The sequence below is a fragment of the Nerophis lumbriciformis genome, linkage group LG38, assembly GCF_033978685.3.
Source record: "Nerophis lumbriciformis linkage group LG38, RoL_Nlum_v2.1, whole genome shotgun sequence".
Lineage (NCBI taxonomy): Eukaryota > Metazoa > Chordata > Actinopteri > Syngnathiformes > Syngnathidae > Nerophis > Nerophis lumbriciformis.
The window spans coordinates 20,576,697-20,601,617 of record NC_084585.2 but is presented as its reverse complement, the minus strand read 5'-3'; positions in this window follow the sequence as shown (position 1 = coordinate 20,601,617).

Genomic DNA, 24,921 nt, shown 5'->3' with positions numbered 1-24,921 from the left:
AACATAACTCCAAAATTGAACATGCAATATGTCTAAAAATGCCTAAAATAATGTATCTATGTGAGTTTTACCAGAATCAGGTAATTTGGTAAGGTTTACAAATACAAAAATTGTTTTTTTTTCATAATGACAGTATAACTGCTACATTCAATTTGACTGTTATTTAAACATAACTTCCTAATCACACATGCAAATAGGTTAATAAAGCCTAAAACAATGCATCCTTGTGAGTTTTACTCGAAACATATGCTATTTTAAGGCTTGCAAACACAAAAAGTAGTTTTTTACTCATTATGACAGTAATGTTCTTAAAATCCTGAGATAATGCGAAATAAGCAATAAAAATGTTTTTCAACATAATTCCTACACCAAACATGCAACATGTCTGATAATGCGTGAAGATATGTATCTTTGTTAGTTTTACTGGAAAAATTATATTTTGTAAGTTTTGCAAAGAGGCAAATAAGTTTTTTTAATTCAATATGACATACCAAATATGAAAGTTATATAAACATAACTCCAAAACTGAACATGCATTATGTCTAAAAATGCCTAAAATATTGTATCTATGTGAGTTTTACAAGAATCAGTTATTTTGGTAAGGTGTACAATTACATAAATTAGGGGTTTACTCATAATGACAGTTAACTGCTACATTCAATTTGACTGTTATTTAAACATAACTCCCTAACCACACATGCAAAATAGGTTAATAAAGCCTAAAACAATGCATCCTTGTGAGTTTTACTCGAAACATTTGCTATTTTAAGGCTTGCAAACACAAAAAGTAGTTTTTTACTCATTATGACAGAAAAGTTCTTAAAATCCTGAGATAATGCGAAATAAGCAATAAAAATGTTTTTCAACATAATTCCTACACCAAACATGCAACATGTCTAATAATGCCTGAAGACATGTATCTTTGTTAGTTTTACTAGAAAAAATATATTTTGTAAGTTTTGCAAAGAGGCAAGTTAGTTTTTTTAATTCAATATGACAGTATAACTGTCATACCAAATATGAAATATATATAAACATAACTCCAAAATTGAACATGCAATATGTCTAAAAATGCCTAAAATAATGTATCTATGTGAGTTTTACCAGAATCAGGTAATTTGGTAAGGTTTACAAATACAAAAATTGTTTTTTTTTCATAATGACAGTATAACTGCTACATTCAATTTGACTGTTATTTAAACATAACTTCCTAATCACACATGCAAATAGGTTAATAAAGCCTAAAACAATGCATCCTTGTGAGTTTTACTCGAAACATATGCTATTTTAAGGCTTGCAAACACAAAAAGTAGTTTTTTACTCATTATGACAGTAATGTTCTTAAAATCCTGAGATAATGCGAAATAAGCAATAAAAATGTTTTTCAACATAATTCCTACACCAAACATGCAACATGTCTGATAATGCGTGAAGATATGTATCTTTGTTAGTTTTACTGGAAAAATTATATTTTGTAAGTTTTGCAAAGAGGCAAATAAGTTTTTTTAATTCAATATGACATACCAAATATGAAAGTTATATAAACATAACTCCAAAACTGAACATGCATTATGTCTAAAAATGCCTAAAATATTGTATCTATGTGAGTTTTACAAGAATCAGTTATTTTGGTAAGGTGTACAATTACATAAATTAGGGGTTTACTCATAATGACAGTTAACTGCTACATTCAATTTGACTGTTATTTAAACATAACTCCCTAACCACACATGCAAAATAGGTTAATAAAGCCTAAAACAATGCATCCTTGTGAGTTTTACTCGAAACATATGCTATTTTAGGCTTGCAAACACAAAAAGTAGTTTTTTACTCATTTTGACAGTAATGTTCTTAAAATCCTGAGATAATGCAAAATAAGCAATAAAAATGTTTTTCAACATAATTCCTACACCAAACATGCAACATGTCTAATAATGCCTGAAGACATGTATCTTTGTTAGTTTTACTAGAAAAATGATCTTTTATAAGTTTTGCAAAGAGGCAAATAAGTTTTTTTAATTCAATATGACAGTATAACTGTCATACCAAATATGAAAGTTATATAAACAAAACTCCAAACCTAAACATGCATTATGTCTAAAATTGCCTGTAATATTGTATATATTTGAGTTTCACCAGAATCAGGTAATTTGGTAAGGTTTACAAATACAACATTTTTTTTTTTTCATAATGACAGTATAACTGCTACATTCAATTTGACTGTTATTTAAACATAACTTCCTAATCACACATGCAAATAGGTTAATAAAGCCTAAAACAATGCATCCTTGTGAGTTTTACTCGAAACATATGCTATTTTAAGGCTTGCAAACACAAAAAGTAGTTTTTTACTCATTATGACAGTAATGTTCTTAAAATCCTGAGATAATGCGAAATAAGCAATAAAAATGTTTTTCAACATAATTCCTACACCAAACATGCAACATGTCTGATAATGCGTGAAGATATGTATCTTTGTTAGTTTTACTAGAAAAATTATATTTTGTAAGTTTTGCAAAGAGGCAAGTTAGTTTTTTTAATGCAATATGACAGTATAACTGTCATACCAAATATGAAATATAAATGAACATAACTCCAAAATTGAACATGCATTATGTCTAAAAATGCCTAAAATATTGTATCTATGTGAGTTTTACCAGAATCAGGTAATTTGGTAAGGTTTACAAATAAAAAATTGTTTTTTTTTCATAATGACAGTATAACTGCTACATTCAATTTGACTGTTATTTAAACATAACTTCCTAATCACACATGCAAATAGGTTAATAAAGCCTAAAACAATGCATCCCTGTGAGTTTTACTCGAAACATTTGCTATTTTAAGGCTTGCAAACACAAAAAGTAGTCTTTTACTCATTATGACAGAAAAGTTCTTAAAATCCTGAGATAATGCGAAATAAGCAATAAAAATGTTTTTCAACATAATTCCTACACCAAACATGCAACATGTCTAATAATAACTGAAGACATGTATCTTTGTTAGTTTTACTAGAAAAAATATATTTTGTAAGTTTTGCAAAGAGGCAAGTTAGTTTTTTTAATTCAATATGACAGTATAACTGTCATACCAAATATGAAATATATATAAACATAACTCCAAAATTGAACATGCATTATGTCTAAAAATGCCTAAAACATTGTATCTATGTGAGTTTTACCGGAATCAGGTAATTTGGTAAGGTTTTACAAATACAAAAATTGTTTTTTTTTCATAATGACAGTGTAACTGCTACATTCAATTTGACTGTTATTTAAACATAACTTCCTAATCACACATGCAAATAGGTTAATAAAGCCTAAAACAATGCATCCTTGTGAGTTTTACTCGAAACATATGCTATTTTAAGGCTTGCAAACACAAAAAGTAGTTTTTTACTCATTATGACAGTAATGTTCTTAAAATCCTGAGATAATGCGAAATAAGCAATAAAAATGTTTTTCAACATAATTCCTACACCAAACATGCAACATGTCTGATAATGCGTGAAGATATGTATCTTTGTTAGTTTTACTGGAAAAATTATATTTTGTAAGTTTTGCAAAGAGGCAAATAAGTTTTTTTAATTCAATATGACATACCAAATATGAAAGTTATATAAACATAACTCCAAAACTGAACATGCATTATGTCTAAAAATGCCTAAAATATTGTATCTATGTGAGTTTTACAAGAATCAGTTATTTTGGTAAGGTGTACAATTACATAAATTAGGGGTTTACTCATAATGACAGTTAACTGCTACATTCAATTTGACTGTTATTTAAACATAACTCCCTAACCACACATGCAAAATAGGTTAATAAAGCCTAAAACAATGCATCCTTGTGAGTTTTACTCGAAACGTATGCTATTTTAGGCTTGCAAACACAAAAAGTAGTTTTTTACTCATTATGACAGTAATGTTCTTAAAATCCTGAGATAATGCAAAATAAGCAATAAAAATGTTTTTCAACATAATTCCTACACCAAACATGCAACATGTCTAATAATTTCTGAAGACATGTATCTTTGTTAGTTTTACTAGAAAAATGATCTTTTATAAGTTTTGCAAAGAGGCAAATAAGTTTTTTTAATTCAATATGACAGTATAACTGTCATACCAAATATGAAAGTTATATAAACAAAACTCCAAACCTAAACATGCATTATGTCTAAAATTGCCTGTAATATTGTATATATGTGAGTTTCACCAGAATCAGGTAATTTGGTAAGGTTTACAAATACAAACATTTTTTTTTTTTCATAATGACAGTATAACTGCTACATTCAATTTGACTGTTATTTAAACATAACTTCCTAATCACACATGCAAATAGGTTAATAAAGCCTAAAACAATGCATCCTTGTGAGTTTTACTCGAAACATATGCTATTTTAAGGCTTGCAAACACAAAAAGTAGTTTTTTACTCATTATGACAGTAATGTTCTTAAAATCCTGAGATAATGCGAAATAAGCAATAAAAATGTTTTTCAACATAATTCCTACACCAAACATGCAACATGTCTGATAATGCGTGAAGATATGCATCTTTGTTAGTTTTACTAGAAAAATTATATTTTGTAAGTTTTGCAAAGAGGCAAATAAGTTTTTTTAATTCAATATGACATACTATAAATGAAAGTTATATAAACATAACTCCAAAACTGAACATGCATTATGTCTAAAAATGCCTAAAATATTGTATCTATGTGAGTTTTACAAGAATCAGTTATTTTGGTAAGGTGTACAATTACATAAATTAGGGGTTTACTCATAATGACAGTTAACTGCTACATTCAATTTGACTGTTATTTAAACATAACTCCCTAACCACACATGCAAAATAGGTTAATAAAGCCTAAAACAATGCATCCTTGTGAGTTTTACTCGAAACATATGCTATTTTAGGCTTGCAAACACAAAAAGTAGTTTTTTACTCATTTTGACAGTAATGTTCTACAAATCCTGAGATAATGCAAAATAAGCAATAAAAATGTTTTTCAACATAATTCCTACACCAAACATGCAACATGTCTAATAATGCCTGAAGACATGTATCTTTGTTAGTTTTAGTAGAAAAATTATCTTTTTTAAGTTTTGCAAAAAGGCAAATAAGTTTTTTTAATTCAATATGACAGTATAACGTCATACCAAATATGAAAGTTATATAAACAAAACTCCAAACCTAAACATGCATTATGTCTAAAATTGCCTGTAATATTGTATATATGTGAGTTTCACCAGAATCAGGTAATTTGGTAAGGTTTACAAATACAAAAATTGTTTTTTTTTAATAATGACAGTATAACTGCTACATTCAATTTGACTGTTATTTAAACATAACTTCCTAATCACACATGTAAATAGGTTAATAAAGCCTAAAACAATGCATCCTTGTGAGTTTTACTCGAAACATTTGCTATTTTAAGGCTTGCAAACACAAAAAGTAGTTTTTTACTCATTATGACAGTAAAGTTCTTAAAATCCTGAGATAATGCGAAATAAGCAATAAAAATGTTTTTCAACATAATTCCTACACCAAACATGCAACATGTCTAATAATGCCTGAAGACATGTATCTTTGTTAGTTTTACTAGAAAAAATATATTTTGTAAGTTTTGCAAAGAGGCAAGTTAGTTTTTTTAATTCAATATGACAGTATAACTGTCATACCAAATATGAAATATATATAAACATAACTCCAAAATTGAACATGCAATATGTCTAAAAATGCCTAAAATATTGTATCTATGTGAGTTTTACCAGAATCAGGTAATTTGGTAAGGTTTACAAATACAAAAATTGTTTTTTTTTCATAATGACAGTATAACTGCTACATTCAATTTGACTGTTATTTAAACATAACTTCCTAATCACACATGCAAATAGGTTAATAAAGCCTAAAACAATGCATCCTTGTGAGTTTTACTCGAAACATATGCTATTTTAAGGCTTGCAAACACAAAAAGTAGTTTTTTACTCATTATGACAGTAATGTTCTTAAAATCCTGAGATAATGCGAAATAAGCAATAAAAATGTTTTTCAACATAATTCCTACACCAAACATGCAACATGTCTGATAATGCCTGAATATATGTATCTTTGTTAGTTTTACTAGAAAAATTATATTTTGTAAGTTTTGCAAAGAGGCAAATAAGTTTTTTTAATTCAATATGACATACCAAATATGAAAGTTATATAAACATAACTCCAAAACTGAACATGCATTATGTCTAAAAATGCCTAAAATATTGTATCTATGTGAGTTTTACAAGAATCAGTTATTTTGGTAAGGTGTACAATTACATAAATTAGGGGTTTACTCATAATGACAGTTAACTGCTACATTCAATTTGACTGTTATTTAAACATAACTCCCTAACCACACATGCAAAATAGGTTAATAAAGCCTAAAACAATGCATCCTTGTGAGTTTTACTCGAAACATATGCTATTTTAGGCTTGCAAACACAAAAAGTAGTTTTTTACTCATTTTGACATTAATGTTCTTAAAATCCTGAGATAATGCAAAATAAGCAATAAAAATGTTTTTCAACATAATTCCTACACCAAACATGCAACATGTCTAATAATGCCTGAAGACATGTATCTTTGTTAGTTTTACTAGAAAAATGATCTTTTATAAGTTTTGCAAAGAGGCAAATAAGTTTTTTTAATTCAATATGACAGTATAACTGTCATACCAAATATGAAAGTTATATAAACAAAACTCCAAACCTAAACATGCATTATGTCTAAAATTGCCTGTAATATTGTTTATATGTGAGTTTCACCAGAATCAGGTAATTTGGTAAGGTTTCAAATACAAAAATTTTTTTTTTTTCATAATGACAGTATAACGCTACATTCAATTTGACTGTTATTTAAACATAACTTCCTAATCACACATGCAAATAGGTTAATAAAGCCTAAAACAATGCATCCTTGTGAGTTTTACTCGAAACATATGCTATTTTAAGGCTTGCAAACACAAAAAGTATTTTTTTACTCATTTTGACAGTAATGTTCTTAAAATCCTGAGATAATGCGAAATAAGCATTAAAAATGTTTTTCAACATAATTCCTACACCAAACATGCAACATGTCTAGTAATGCGTGAAGATATGTATCTTTGTTAGTTTTACTAGAAAAATTATATTTTGTAAGTTTTGCAAAGAGGCAAGTTAGTTTTTTTAATGCAATATGACAGTATAACTGTCATACCAAATATGAAATATATATAAACATAACTCCAAAATTGAACATGCATTATGTCTAAAAATGCCTAAAATATTGTATCTATGTGAGTTTTACCAGAATCAGGTAATTTGGTAAGGTTTACAAATACAAAAATTGTTTTTTTTTCATAATGACAGTATAACTGCTACATTCAATTTGACTGTTATTTAAACATAACTTCCTAATCACACATGCAAATAGGTTAATAAAGCCTAAAACAATGCATCCTTGTGAGTTTTATTTGAAACATATGCTATTTTAAGGCTTGCAAACACAAAAAGTAGTTTTTTACTCATTATGACAGTAATGTTCTTAAAATCCTGAGATAATGCGAAATAAGCAATAAAAATGTTTTTCAACATAATTCCTACACCAAACATGCAACATGTCTGATAATGCGTGAAGATATGTATCTTTGTTAGTTTTACTAGAAAAATTATATTTTGTAAGTTTTGCAAAGAGGCAAGTTAGTTTTTTTAATTCAATATGACAGTATAACTGTCATACCAAATATGAAATATATATAAACATAACTCCAAAATTGAACATGCATTATGTCTAAAAATGCCTAAAATATTGTATCTATGTGAGTTTTACCAGAATCAGGTAATTTGGTAAGGTTTACAAATACAAAAATTGTTTTTTTTTCATAATGACAGTATAACTGCTACATTCAATTTGACTGTTATTTAAACATAACTTCCTAATCACACATGCAAATAGGTTAATAAAGCCTAAAACAATGCATCCTTGTGAGTTTTACTCGAAACATTTGCTATTTTAAGGCTTGCAAACACAAAAAGTAGTTTTTTACTCATTATGACAGTAAAGTTCTTAAAATCCTGAGATAATGCGAAATAAGCAATAAAAATGTTTTTCAACATAATTCCTACACCAAACATGCAACATGTCTAATAATGCCTGAAGACATGTATCTTTGTTAGTTTTACTAGAAAAATTATATTTTGTAAGTTTTGCAAGAGGCAAGTTAGTTTTTTTAATGTACTATGACAGTATAACTGTCATACAAAATATGAAAGTTATATAAACATAACTCCAAAACTAAACATGGATTATGTCTAAAAATGCCTAAAATATTGTATCTCTGAGAGTTTTACAAGAATCAGTTAATTTGGTAAGGTGTACAATTACATAAATTAGGGGTTTACTCATAATGACAGTTAACTGCTACATTCAATTTGACTGTTATTTAAGCTTAACTCCCTAACCACACATGCAAATAGGTTAAAAAAAAGCCTGAAACAATGCATCCTTGTGAGTTTTACTCGAAACATATGCTATTTTAAGGCTTGCAAACACAAAAAGTAGTTTTTTACTACTATGTAATAAATGGCTAATTATGCCTGGAGAAATGTATCTTTGTGAGTTTTCCTGGAAAACGTTTTTTTTATAAGGTTTGTAAAGAAACAAGTTAGTTTTTTCACTTAATATGACAGTATAACTGTCATACTAAATATGAAAGTTAAATAAACATTACTCCAAAACCAAACTTGCAATACGTCTACAAATGCCTGTAATAGTGAATCTATGTGAGTTTGACCAGAATCAGGTATTTTTTTGTAAGGTTTACGAATACAAAAATTGGGTTTTACTCATAATGACAGTATAACTGCCATATTCAAAATAACAGTTATTTAAACATAACTCCTAAACCAAACATGCTAAATGGCTAATAATGCCTGGAGAAATGTATCTTTGCGAGTTTTACTAGAAACAAATATTTTTAAGGTTTGTAAAGAAATGTTGTTGTTTTTTTTTTACTCAATATGATGGTATAACTGTCTCTCTGAGCTGCCACCTTAACGTGGTAGAGGAGTTTGCGTGTCCCAATGATCCTAGGAGCTATGTTGTCCGGGGGCTTTATGCCCCCTGGTAGGGTCTCCCAAGACAAACTGGTCCTACGAGGGATCAGACAAAGAGCAGCTCGAAGACCTCCATGAATAATAAAAAACAAGGACCCAGATTTCCCTCGCCCGGACGCGGGTCACCGGGACCCCCTCTGGAGCCAGGCCCGGAGGTGGGGCACGATGGCGAGCGCCTGACATGGGGCCCGGCCGGGCACAGCCCGAAGAGGCAACGTGGGTCCCCCCTCCAATGGGCTCACCATCCATAGCAGGGGTCATAGAGGTCGGGTGCGATGTGAGCTGGGCGGCAGCCGAAGGCAGGGCACTTGGCGGTCCGATCCTCGGCTACAGAAGCTAGCTCTTGGGACGTGGAACGTCACCTCGCTGGGGGGGAAGGAGCCTGAGCTAGTGCGCGAAGTGGAGAAGTTCCGGTTAGATATAGTCGGACTCACTTCGACGCACAGCAAGAGCTCTGGAACCAGTTCTCTCGAGAGGGGCTGGACTCTCTTCCACTCTGGTGTTGCCGGCAGTGAAAGGCGACGGGCTGGGGTGGCAATTCTTGTTTCCCCCCGGCTCAGAGCCTGTACGTTGGAGTTCAACCCGGTGGACGAGAGGGTAGCTTCCCTCCGCCTTCGGGTGGGGGAACGGGTCCTGACTGTGGTTTGCGCTTACGCGCCAAACCGAAGCTCAGAGTACCCACCCTTTTTGGATTCACTCGAGGGAGTACTTGAGAGTGCTCCCCCGGGTGATTCCCTCATGCTACTGGGGGACTTCAATGCTCATGTTGGCAACGACAGTGAAACCTGGAGAGGCGTGATTGGGAAGAATGGCTGCCCGGATCTGAACCCGAGCGGTGTTTTGTTATTGGACTTTTGTGCCCGTCACAGATTTTCCATAACGAACACCATGTTCAAACATAAGGGTGTCCATATGTGCACTTGGCACCAGGACACCCTAGGCCGCAGTTCCATGATCGACTTTGTAGTTGTGTCATCGGATTTGCGGCCTCATGTTTTGGATACTCGGGTGAAGAGAGGGGCGGAGCTTTCTACCGATCACCACCTGTTGGTGAGTTGGCTGCGATGGTGGGGGAGGATGCCAGACAGACCTGGCAGGCCCAAACGCATTGTGAGGGTTTGCTGGGAACGTCTGGCAGAGTCTCCTGTCAGAGAGAGTTTCAATTCCCATCTCCGGAAGAACTTTGAACATGTCACGAGGGAGGTGCTGGACATTGAGTCCGAATGGACCATGTTCCGCGCCTCTATTGTCGAGGCGGCTGATTGGAGCTGTGGCCGCAAGGTAGTTGGTGCTTGTCGTGGCGGTAATCCTAGAACCCGTTGGTGGACACCGGCGGTGAGGGATGCCGTCAAGCTGAAGAAGGAGTCCTATCGGGTTCTTTTGGCTCATAGGACTCCTGAGGCAGCGGACAGGTACCGACAGGTGTGCGGCTTCAGCGGTCGCAGAGGCAAAAACTCGGACATGGGAGGAGTTCGGGGAAGCGCTGGAAAATGACTTCCGGACGGCTTCGAAGCAATTCTGGACCACCAGCCGCCGCCTCAGGAAGGGGAAGCAGTGCACTATCAACACCGTGTATGGCGAGGATGTTGTTCTGCTGACCTCGACTGCGGACTGTGGATCGGTGGAGGGAATACTTCGAAGACCTCCTCAATCCCACCAACACGTCTTCTTATGAGGAAGCAGTGCCTGGGGAGTCTGTGGTGGGCTCTCCTATTTCTGGGGCTGAGGTTGCTGAGGTAGTTAAAAAGCTCCTCGGTGGCAAGGCCCCAGGGCTAGATGAGATCCGCCCGGAGTTCCTTAAGGCTCTGGATGCTGTGGGGCTGTCTTGGTTGACAAGACTCTGCAGCATCGCGTGGACATCGGGGGCAGTACCTCTGGATTGGCAGACCGGGGTGGTGGTTCCTCTCTTTAAGAAGGGGAACCGGAGGGTGTGCTCTAACTATCGTGGGATCACACTCCTCAGCCTTCCCGGTAAGGTCTCTTCAGGTGTACTGGAGAGGAGGCTACGCCGGTTAGTCGAACCTCGGATTCAGGAGGAACAGTGTGGTTTTCGTCCTGGTCGTGGAACTGTGGACCAGCTCTATACTCTCGGCAGGGTCCTTGAGGGTACATGGGAGTTTGCCCAACCAGTCTACATGTGTTTTGTGGACTTGGAGAAGGCATTCGACCGTGTCCCTCGGGAAGTCCTGTGGGGAGTGCTCAGAGAGTATGGGGTATCGGACTGTCTGATTGTGGCAGTCCGCTCTCTGTATGCTCAGTGCCAGAGCTTGGTCCGCATTGCCGGCAGTAAGTCGGACACGTTTCCAGTGAGGGTTGGACTCCGCCAAGGCTGCCCTTTGTCACCGATTCTGTTCATAACTTTTATGGACAGAATTTATAGGCGCAGTCAAGGCGTTGAGGGGATCTGGTTTGGTGGCTGCAGGATTAGGTCTCTGCTTTATGCAGATGATGTGGTCCTGTTGGCTTCATCTGGCCAGGATCTTCAGCTCTCACTGGATCGGTTCGCAGCCGAGTGTGAAGCGACTGGGATGGACCATGGACTCGGACCTCCAAGTCCCAGTGCATGGTTCTCGCTAACCCGGTCATGAGCTTTGGGTTATGACCGAAAGGACAAGATCACGGGTACAAGCGGCCGAAATGATTTTCCTCCGCCGGGTGGCGGGGCTCTCCCTTAGAGATAGGGTGTGAGAAGCTCTGCCATCCGGGGAGAGCTCAAAGTAAAGCCGCTGCTCCTCCACATCGAGAGGAGCCAGATGAGGTGGTTCGGGCATCTGGTCAGGATGCCACCCGAACGCCTCCCTAGGGAGGTGTTTAGGGCACGTCCGACCGGTAGGAGGCCACGGGGAAGACCCAGGACACGTTGGGAAGACTATGTCTCCCGGCTGGCCTGGGAACGCCTCGGGGTCCCACAGGAAGAGCTGGACGAAGTGGCTGGGGAGAGGGAAGTCTGGGCTTCCCTGCTTAGGCTGCTGCCCCCGCGACCCGACCTCGGATAAGCGGAAGAAGATGGATGGATGGATGGATAAATATAAAAGTAATATAAACATCATTCCAAAACCAAACTCCTAAACCAAACTTGCAATCCGTCTTAAACTGCCTGTAATATTGAATCTATATGAGTTTTACCAGAATCAGGTATTTTGGTAAGGTTTACAAATACAAAACTTGGGTTTTACTCATAATGACAGTATAACTGCATTATTTGATATGACAGTTATTTAAACATAACTCCTAAACCAAACATGATAAATAGCTAATAATGCCTGGAAAAATGTATATAAACATAACTCCAAAACCAAACATGCATTATGTCTAAAAATGCCTGTAATATTGTATCTATGTGAGTTTTACCAGAATCAGGAATTTTGGTAAGGTTTATAAATACAAAAATTAGGTTTTACTCATAATGACAGTATAACTGCCACCCTCAATATGACGGTTATGTAACATAACTCCTAAACCACAAATGCAAAATGGCTAATAATGCCTGGAGAAATGTATCTTTGTGAGTTTTACAGGAAAAAAAATATTTTGTAAGGTTTGATAAGACACAAAATAGTTTTTTTTTATTCAATATGTTTGTATAACTGTCATAATAAATGTAAAAGTTATATAAACATAACTCCAATACCAAACATGCAATCCGTCTAAAAATGCCTGTTATATTGAATCTATGTGAGTTTTACTAGAATCAGGTATTTTGTTAAGGTTTACAAATACAAAAATTAGGTTTTACTCACTATGACAGTATACTGTCACATTCAATCTGACAATCTTATTTAAACACAAATTCTAAACCACGGATGCAAAGTGGCTAATAATAACTGGAGAAATGTATCTTTGTGAGATTACTGGAAAAACATATTTTGTAAGGTTTGTAAAGAACCAATTTAGTTTTTTTTACTTAATATGATGAGGTGGCGACATTTCCAGGGTGTACCCCGCCTTCCGCTCGATTGTAGCTGACATAGGCTCCAGCGCCCCCCGCGACCCCGAAGGGAATAAGCGGTAGAAAATGGATGGATGGATGGACATCCATTAAAAAATGCCTGTAATATTGTATCACTCCTCTCTGAGCTGCCACCTTAACGTGGTAGAGGAGTTTGCGTGTCCCAATGATCCTAGGAGCTATGTTGTCCGGGGGCTTTATGCCCCCTGGTAGGGTCTCCCAAGACAAACTGGTCCTAGGTGAGGGATCAGACAAAGAGCAGCTCGAAGACCTCCATGAAAAATAAAAAACAAGGACCCAGATTTCCCTCGCCCGGACGCGGGTCACCGGGGCCCCCCTCTGGAGCCAGGCCCGGAGGTGGGGCACGATGGCGAGCACCTGGTGGCCGGGCCTGCCCCCATGGGGCCCGGCCGGGCACAGCCCGAAGAGGCAACGTGGGTCCCCCCTCCAATGGGCTCACCACCCATAGCAGGGGTCATGGAGGTCGGGTGCAATGTGAGCTGGGCGGCAGCCGAAGGCAGGGCACTTGGCGGTCCGATCCTCGGCTACAGAAGCTAGCTCTTGGGACGTGGAACGTCACCTCGCTGGGGGGGAAGGAGCCTGAGCTAGTGCGCGAGGTGGAGAAGTTCCGGCTAGATATAGTCGGACTCACTTCGAATGGTTTGGTGGCTGCAGGATTAGGTCTCTGCTTTTTGCAGATGATGTGGTCCTGATGGCTTCATCTGGCCAGGATCTTCAGCTCTCACTGGATCGGTTCGCAGCCGAGTGTGAAGCGACTGGGATGAGAATCAGCACCTCCAAGTCCGAGTCCATGGTTCTCGCCCGGAAAAGGGTGGAGTGCCATCTCCGGGTTGGGGAGGAGATTTTGCCCCAAGTGGAGGAGTTCAAGTACCTCGGAGTCTTGTTCACGAGTGGGGGAAGAGTGGATCGTGAGATCGACAGGCGGATCGGTGCGGCGTCTTCAGTAATGCGGACGCTGTATCGATCCGTTGTGGTGAAGAAGGAGCTGAGCCGGAAGGCAAAGCTCTCAATTTACCGGTCGATCGACGTTCCCATCCTCACCTATGGTCATGAGCTTTGGGTTATGACCGAAAGGACAAGATCACGGGTACAAGCGGCCGAAATGAGTTTCCTCCGCCGGGTGGCGGGGCTCTCCATTAGAGATAGGGTGAGAAGCTCTGCCATCCGGGAGGAGCTCAAAGTGAAGCCGCTGCTCCTCCACATCGAGAGGAGCCAGATGAGGTGGTTCGGGCATCTGGTCAGGATGCCACCCGAACGCCTCCCTAGGGAGGTGTTTATGGCACGTCTGACCGGTAGGAGGCCGCGGGGAAGACCCAGGACACGTTGGGAAGACTATATCTCCCGGCTGGCCTGGGAACGCCTCGGGGTCCCCTGGGAGGAGCTGGACGAAGTGGCTGGGGAGAGGGAAGTCTGGGCTTCCCTGCTTAGGCTGCTGCCCCCGCGACCCGACCTCGGATAAGCGGAGGAAGATGGATGGATGGATATTGTATCAATGTGAGTTTTACTAAAATCAGTTGTTTTTGTAAGTTTTGCAAATACAAAATATTGGTTTTACTCACTATGACATTGTACTGTCACATTCAATCTGACAGCTATTTAAACATAACTCCTAAACCACACATGCAAAATGACTAATAATGCCGAGAAAAATGTATCTCTCTGAATTTTATTGGAAAAAAATATTTTGTAAGGTTTTTAAAATTACAAGTTTGTTATTTTTTACTCAATTTGACAGTATAACTGTCATACTGAATATGAAAGTTATATACACATAACTCTAAAACCAAACTTGCAATCCGTCTAAAAATGCCTGTGATTATGAATCTATGTGAGTTTAACCAAAATCAGGTATTTTGGTAAGGTTTACAAATACAAAAATTAGGTTTTACTCATAATGACAGTATAACTGCCACACGCAATATGACAGTTTTTTAAACATAACTCCTAAAAAAACAAATGCAAAATGACTAATAATGCCTGGAAAAATGTATCTTTGTGAAATTTAATGAAAAAAAAATATTTTGTAAGGTTTGTAAAGACACAAATTAGTTTTTTTTATTCAATATGATGGTATAACTGTCATACTAAATATGAAAGTTGTATAAACATAACTGCAACACCAAACATGTTTTATGTCTATGTGTAATATTGTATCTATGTGAGTTTTACCAGAATCAGGTATTTTGGTAAGGTTTACAAATACAAAAATTAGGTTTTACTCACTATGACAGTATACTGTCACATTCAATCTGACAGTTATGTAAACATAACTCCTAAACCACACATGCAAAATGGCTAATAATGCCTGGAGAAATGTATCTTTGTGAGTTTTACTAGGAAAAACAATTTGTAAGGTTTGTAAAGACACACGTTAGTTTTTTTTACTCAATATGACAGTATAACTGTCATACTACATGCAGAAAATATATAAACATGACTCCAAAACCAAACTTGCAATCCGTCTAAAAATGTCTGTAATATTGAATCTATGTGAGTTTTACCAAAATGAGGTATTTTGGTAAGGTTGACAAATAAAAAAAAATAGGTTTTACTGATAGTGACATTATAAGTGCCACACTCAATATGACAGTTATTTAAACATAAGTCATAAACGACACATGAAAATGGCTATTAAACCTGGAGAAATGTATCTTTGTTAGTTTTACTAGAGTAATGATCTTTTGTAAGGTTTACAAAGACACAAGTTTTTTTACTCAATATGACGGTATAACTGTCAAACTAAAAAAAGTTATAGAAACATGACTCCAAAACCAAACTCAAAAACCAAACATGCAATCCATTTAAAAATGCCTGTAATATTAAATATATGTGAGTTTTATCAGAATCAGGTATTGTGGTAAGGTTTACAATACCAAAATTAGGTTTTACTCATAATGACAGTATAACTGCCACGCTCAATATGACAGTTATTTAAACATAACTCCTAAAACACACATGCAAAATGACTAATAATGCGTGGAAAAATGTATCTTTGTGATTTTTACTGGAAACAAATATTTTGTAAGGTTTGTAAAGATACTGTTTTTTTTTTTTTTTTTAACTCAATATGATGGTATAACTGTCATACTAAAAATGAAAGTTTTATAAACATAACTCCAAAACCAAACTTGCAATTCGTAAAAAAAATGGCTGTAATATTGAATATATTTGATTTTTACCAGAATCAGGTATTTTGGTAAGGATTACAAATACAAAAATTAGGTTTTACTCATATTGACAGATAACCGCCAAATTGTTTTAAACATAACTCATAAACAAAACATGCTAAATGGCTAATAATGCCTGGAGAAAAGTATCTTTGTGAGTTTTACTGGAAAAAAATAAATAAAAATGGTAAGGTTTGTAAAGACACAAGTTAGTTTTTTCTAACTCAAAAAGACAGTATAACTGTCATACTAAATGGAAAAGTTATATAAACATAACTCCAAAACCAAACATGCATTATGTCTAAGAATGCCTGAAATGATGTATCCATGTGAGTTATACTAGAATCAGTTGTTTTTGTAAGTTTTGCAAATACAAAATATTGGTTTTACTCACTATGACAGTATACTGTCACATTCGATCTGACAGTTATTTAAACATAACTCCTAAACCACATATTCAAAATGACTAATAATGCCTGGAGAAATGTATCTCTGTGAATTTTTCTGGAAAAAAATATTTTTTACAACACAATTTTTTTTTACTCAAAATGACAGCAGTATACTGTCATAGTGAGTAAAACCTTATTTTTGTATTTGTAAACCTTACCAAAATACCTGATTGTAGTAAAACTCACATAGATACAATATTACAGGCATTTTTTGAACATAATGCATGTTTGGTTTTGGAGTTATGTTTATATAACTTTCATATTTAGTATGACAGTTTTACTGTCATATTAAGTAAAAAAAAAAACTAACTTGTGTCTTTACAAACCTTACAAAATATATATATTTTTTTTTCAGTAAAACTCACAAAGGCATTATTAGTCATTTTGTATGTGTGGTTTAGGAGTTATGTTTAAATAACTGTCAGATTGAATGTGACAGCATACTGTCATAGTGAGTAAATTCAATATTTTCTATTTTCAAACCTTAAAAAAACAACTGATTCTAGTAAAACTCACATGGATACAATGTTACAGGCATTTTTAGACATAATGCATGTTTGGTTTTGGAGTTTTGTTTATATACATTTTACATTTAGTATGACAGTTATACTGTCATATGGAGTAAAAAACAACTAACTTGTGTCTTTACAAACCTTACTAAAATGTTGTTTTTTTCAGGAAAACTCACAAAGATGCATTTCTCCAGTCATTATTAGCCATTTAGCATGTTTGGTTTAGGAGTTATGTTTAAATAACTGTCATTTTGAACGTTGCAGTTATACTGTCATTATGAGTAAAACCAAATTTTTGTATTTGTAAACCTTACCAAAATCCCTGTTTGTGGTAAAACTCACATAGATTCAATATTACATGCATTTTTAGACGGATTGCATGTTTGGTTTTGAAGTTATGTTCATATAACTTTCAAATTTAGTAAGACAGTTATACCATCATATTGAATAAAAAAAAAAAACTTGTGTCCGAACAAACCTTACAAAATATATTTTTTCCAGTAAAACTCACAAAAATAAATTTCTCCAGGCATTATTAGCCATTTTGCATGTGTGGTTTAGGAGTTATGTTTAAATAACTGTCAGATTGAATGTAACAGTATACTGTCATAGTGAGTAAAACCAATATTTTGTATTTGAAAACCTTACAAAAACAACTGATTCTACTAAAACTCACATGGATACAATATTACAGGAATTTTTTGACATAATGCATGTTTGTTTTTGGAGTTATAATTATATAACTTTTACATTTAGTATGACAGTTATACTGTCATATTGAGTAAAAAAAATAAATAACTTGTGTCTTTAAAAACCTTACAAAATATTTTTTTTTCCCAGTAAAACTCACAAAGATAAATTTTTCCAGGCATTATTAGCCATTTTGCATGTGAGGTTTAGGAGTTATATTTAAATAACTGTCATATTGCGTGTGGCAGTTATACTGTCATTATGAGTAAAACCTAATTGTTGTATTTGTGAACCTTACCAAAATACCTGTTTGTGGTAAAACTCACATAGATTCAATATTACAGGCATTTTTAGATGGATTGCATGTTTGGTTTTGAAGTTATGTTTATATAACTTTTATAGTTATACCATCATATTGAGTAAAAAAAACTAACTTGTGTCCAAACAAACGTTACAAAATATTTTTTTTCCAGTAAAACTCACAAAAATACATTTCTCCAGGCATTATTAGTCACTTTGAATGTGTGGTTTAGGAGTTATGTTTAAATAACTGTCAGATTGAATGTGACAGTATACTGTCATAGTGAGTAAAACCAATATTTTGTATTCCCAAAACTTACAAAAACAACTGATTCTAGTAAAACTCACATGGATACATCATTACAGGCAATTTTAGATATAATGCATGTTTGGTTTTGTAGTTATGTTTATACAACTTTTACATTAAGTATGACAGTTATACTGTCATATTGAGTAAAACAAAACTAACTTGTGTCTTTACAAACCATACAAAATAATGTGTTTCCAGTAAAACTCACAAAGACACCTTTCTCCAGGCATTATTAGCCATATAGCATGTTTGGTTTAGGAGTTATGTTTAAATATTTGTCATTTTGAACGTGGTAGTTATACTGTCATTATGAGTAAAACCAAATTTTTTTATTTGTAAACCTTACCAAAATACCTGTTACTGGAAAAAAATATTTTGTAAGGTTTGTATAGACACAAATTAGTTTCTTTTACTCAATATGACAGTATAACTGTCATACTAAATATGAAAGTTATATAAACATAACTCTAAAACCAAACATGCAATCCGTCTAAAAATGCCTGTAATATTGTATCTATATGAGTTTTACTACAATCAGGTATTTTGGTAAGGTTTACAAATACAACAATTAGGTTTTACTCATAATGACAGTATAACTGCCACACGCAATATGACAGTTATTTAAATATAACTCCTAAACCTCACATGCAAAATGGCTAATAATGCCTGGAAAAATGTATCTTTGTGAGTTTTACTGGGAAAAAAAAAAATATTTTGTAAGGTTTTTAATGACACAAGTTTTTTTCTTTTTTACTCAATATGACAGTATAACTCTCATACTAAATGTAAAAGTTATATAATTATAACTCCAAAACCAAACATGCATTATGTCTAAAAATGCCTGTAATATTGTATCCATGTGAGTTTTACTAGAATCAGTTGTTTTTGTAAGGTTTTCAAATACAAAATATTGGTTTTACTGTAATATTGTATCGATGTGGTACAAAAAAATGCAAATACAAAATATTGGTTTTACTCACTATGACAGTACACTGTCACATTCAATCTGACAGTTATTTAAACATAACTCCTAAACCACACATACAAAATGACTAATAACGCATGGAGAAAAGTTTATTTGTGAGTTTTAAACTGTCAGATTGAATGTGACAGTATACTGTCATAGTGAGTAAAACCAGTATTTTGTATTTGCAAAAATTACAAAAACAACTTATTCTAGTAAAACTCACATGGATACAATATTACAGGCATTTTTAGACATAATGCATGTTTGGTTTTGGAGTTATATTAATATGATGAGATGGCGACTTTTCCAGGGTGTACCCCGCCTTCCGCCCGATTGTAGCTGAGATAGGCTCCAGCGACCCCCGCCACCCCGAAGGGAATAATCGGTAGAAAATGGATGGATGGTTGGAAAGTATAACTGTCATACTAAATGTAAAAGTAGTATAAACATAACTCCAAAACCCAACATGCATTATGTCTAAAAATGCCTGTAATATTGTATCCATGTGAGTTAACTAGAATCAGTTGTTTTTGTAAGTTTTGCAAATACAAAATATTGGTTTTACTCACTATGACAGTATACTGTCACATTCAATCTGACAGTTTAAAACTCACAAATAAACTTTTCTCCAGGCGTTATTAGTCATTTTGTATGTGTGGTTTAGGAGTTATGTTTAAATAACTGTCAGATTGAATGTGACAGTGTACTGTCATAGTGAGTAAAACCAATATTTTGTATTTGCATTTTTTTGTACCACATCGATACAATATTACAGGAATTTTTAGACATAAAGCATGTTTGGTTTTGGAGTTATATTTATATAACTTTCATATTTAGTATGAAAGTTATACCATCAAATTGAGTAAAAAAACAAACTAATTTGTATCTTTACAAACCTTACAAAATATTGTTTTCCAGTAAAATTCACAAATATACCTTTCTCTAGGCATTATTAGTCATTTTGCATTAGTGTTTTAGGAGTTATGTTTAAATAACTGTCATATTGAGTGTGGCAGTTATACTGTCACTATGAGTAAAACCTAATTTTTGTTTTTGTAAACCTTACCAAAACACCTGATTCTGATAAAACTCACATATTGCATATTTGGTTTTGGAGTTGTGTTTATATAACTTTCATATATAGTATGACAGCTATACTGTAATATTGTGTAAAAAAAACTAACTTGTGTCTTTACAAACCTTACAAAATATTTTTTCCAGTTAAACTCACAAAGATACATTCCTCAAGGCATTATTAGCCATATTGTCAGATTGATTGTGACAGTATACGTCATTATGAGTTAAACTAATATTTTGTATGAGTAAAACCTAATTTTTGTATTTTTCAACATTACCAAAATACCTGATTCTTGTAAAACTCACATAGATACAATATTACAGGCATTTTTAGACATAATGTATGTTTGGTTTTGGAGTTATGTTTATATAACTTTTACATTTATTATGACAGTTATACAAACATATTGAATAAAAAAAACTAACTTGTGTCTTTACAAACCTTACAAAATATTTTTATTTTCCAGTTAAACTCACAAAGATACCTTTCTCCAGGCAGTATTAGCCATTTAGCATGTTTAAATTAGGAGTTATGTTTAAATAACTGTAATTTTGAACGTGGCAGTTATACTGTCATTATGAGTAAAACCTACTTTTTGTATTTGTAAACCTTACCAAAATACCTGATTCTGGTCAAACTCACATAGATTTAATACTACAGGCATTTTTAGACATAATGCATGTTTGGTTTTGGCGTTATGTTTATATAACTGTCATTTTGAATGTGGTAGTTGTTATACTGTCATTATGAGTAAAAAAACTAACTTCTGTCTTTACAAACCTTACAAAATATTTTTTTTTTCCAGTTAAACTCACAAAGATACATTTACCCAGGCATTATTAGCCATTTAACATGTTTGGTTTCGGAGTTATGTTTAAATAACTGTTATATTGAGTGTGGCAGATATACTGTCATTATGAGTAAAACCTATTTTTTGTATTTGTAAACCTTACCAAAATACCTGATTCTGGTAAAACCCACATCGATACAATATCACAGGAATTTTTAGACATAAAGTATGTTTGGTTTTGGAGTTATGTTTATATAACTTTCATATTTAGTATGACAGTTATACCATCATATTGAGTAATAAAACACTAATTTGTATCTTTACAAACCTTACAAAATATTGTTTTCCAGTAAAATTCACAAATATACATTTCTCTAGGCATTATTAGTCATTTAGCATTTGTGTTTTAAAGTTAAAGTTAAAGTTAAAGTTAAAGTCCCAATGATTGTCACACACACACTAGGTGTGGTGAAATGTGTCCTCTGCATTTGACCCATCCCCTTGATCACCCCCTGGGAGGTGAGGGGAGCAGCGGTGCTGCGCCCGGGAATCATTTTTGGTGATTTAACCCCCAATTCCAACCCTTGATACTGAGTGCCAAGCAGGGACGTAATGGGTCCCATTTTTTATAGTCTTTGGTATGACTCGGCCGGGGTTTGAACTCACAACCTACCGATCTCAGGGCGGACACTCTAACCACTAGATAGGAGTTATGTTTAAATAACTGTCATATTGAGGGTGACAGTTATACTGTCACTATGAGTAAAACCTAATTTTTTGATTTGTAAACCTTACCAAATACCTGATTCTGATAAAACTTACATATAATAAATATTACAGACATTTTTAAACGGATTGCATGTTTGGTTTTGGAGTTATGTTTATAAAACTTTCATATTTAGCATGACAGTTATACCATCATATTGAGTAAAAAAAACAACTAACTTTTGTCTTTACAAACCTTACAAAATATTTTTTTTCTAGTAAAACTCACAAAGATTCATTTCTCCAGGCATTATTAGCCATTTAGCATATTTGGTTTAGGAGTTATGTTTAAATAACTGTTATTTTGAAAATGGCAGTTATACTGTCATTATGAGTAAAACCCAATTTTTGTATTTGTAAACCTCACCAAAATAACTAATTCTGGTAAAACTCACATATATTCAATATTACAGGCATTTTTAGACGGATTGCAAGTTTGGTTTTGGTGTTATATTTATTCAACTTTCATATTTAGTATGACAGTTATACTGTCATATTGAGTAAAAATTAGCTAACTTGTGTCTTTACAAACCTTAGAAACTATTTTTTTCCAGTAAAACTTACAAAGATACATTTCTCCAGGCATTATTTGACATTTTGCTTGCATGGTTTAGGAGTTATGTTTAAATAACAGTCAGATTGAATGTGACAGTATACTGTCATAGTAGTTTTTTACTCAATATGCCAGTAATGTTCTTAAAATCCTGCGATAATGCGAAAAAATCAATAAAATTGTTTTTCAAAATAATTCCTACACCAAACATGCAACATGCCTAATAATGCCTGCTATATTCAATTTGACAGTTATTTAAACATAACTTCCTAACCACACATGCAAATAGGCTAATAAAGCCTAAAACAATGCATCCTTGTGAGTTTTACTCTAAACATATGCTATTTTAAGGCTTGCAAACACAAAAAGTAGTGTTTTACTCATTTTGACAGTAATGTTCTTAAAATCCTGAGATAATGCGAAATAAGCAATAAAAATGTTTTTCAACATAATTCCTACACCAAACATGCAACATGTCTAATAATGCCTGAAGACATGTATCGTTGTTAGTTTTACTAGAAAAAATATATTTTGTAAGTTTTGCAAAGAGTCAAATAAGTTTTTTAAATTCAATATGACAGTGTAACTGTCATACCAAATATGAAAGTTATATAAACATAACTCCAAAACTGAAAATGCATTATGTCTAAAAATGCCTAAAATATTGTATCTATGTGAGTTTTACAAGAATCAGTTAATTTGGTAAGGTGTACAATTACATAAATTAGGGGTTTACTCATAATGATAGTTAACTGCTACATTAAATTTGACTGTTATTTAAACATAACTCCCTAACCACACATGCAAAATAGGTTAATAAAGCCTAAAACAATGCATCCTTGTGAGTTTTACTCGAAACATATGCTATTTTAAGGCTTGCAAACACAACAAGTAGTGTTATACTCATTTTGACAGTAATGTTCTTAAAATCCTGAGATAATGCGAAATAAGCAATAATAATGTTTTTCAACATTATTCCTACACCAAACATGCAACATGTCTAATAATGCCTGAAGACATGTATCTTTGTTAGTTTTACTAGAAAAATTATCTTTTGTAAGTTTTGCAAAAAGGCAAATAAGTTTTTTTAATTCAATATGACAGTATAACTGTCATACCAATTATGAAAGTTATATAAACATAACTCCAAAACTGAACATGCATTATGTCTAAAAAATACCTGTAATATTGTATCTATGTGAGTTTCACCAGAATCAGGTAATTTGGTAAGGTTTACAAATACAGAAATATTTTCATAATGACAGTATAACTGCTTCATTCAATTTGACTGTTATTTAAACATAACTTCCTAATCACACATTCAAATAAGTTAATAAAGCTTAAAACAATGCATCTTTGTGAGATTTACTCGAAACATTTGCTATTTTAAGGCTTGCAAACACAAAAAGTAGTTTTTACTCATGACAGTAATGTTCTTAAAATCCTGAGATAATGCAAAATAAGCAATAAAAATGTTTTTCAACATAATTCCTACACCAAACAAGCAACATGTCTAATAATGCCTGGATACATGTATCTTTGTTAGTTATACTAGAAAAAATATCTTTTGTAAGTTTTACAAAGACTCAAGTTAGTTTTTTTAATACAATATGACAGTATAACTGTCATACCAAATATGAAAGTTATATAAACATAACTCCAAAACGAAACATGCATTATGTCTAAAAATGCCTAAAATATTGTATCTATGTGAGTTTTGCAAGAATCAGTTAATTTGGTAAGGTGTACAATTACATAAATTAGGGGTATACTCATAATGACAGATAACTGCTACATTCAATTTGACAGTTATTTAAACATAACTTCTAACCACACATGCAAAATAGGCTAATAAAGTCTAAAACAATGCATCCATGTGAGTTTTACTCGAAACATATGCTATTTTAAAGTTTGCAAACACAAAAAGTAGTTTTTTACTCATATGACAGTAATGTTCTGAAAATCCTGAGATAAAGCGAAATAAGCAATAAAAATGTTTTTCAACATATTTCCTACCCCAAACATGCAACATGTCTAATAATGCGTGAAGACATGTATCTTTGTTAGTTTTACTTGAAAAATTATCTTTTGTAAGTTTTTCAAAGAGGCAAGTTAGTTTTTTTAATGCAATATGACAGTATAACTGTCATACCAAATATGAAATATATATAAACATAACTCCAAAATTGAACATTCATTATGTCTAAAAATGCCTAAAATATTGTATCTATGTGAGTTTCACTAGA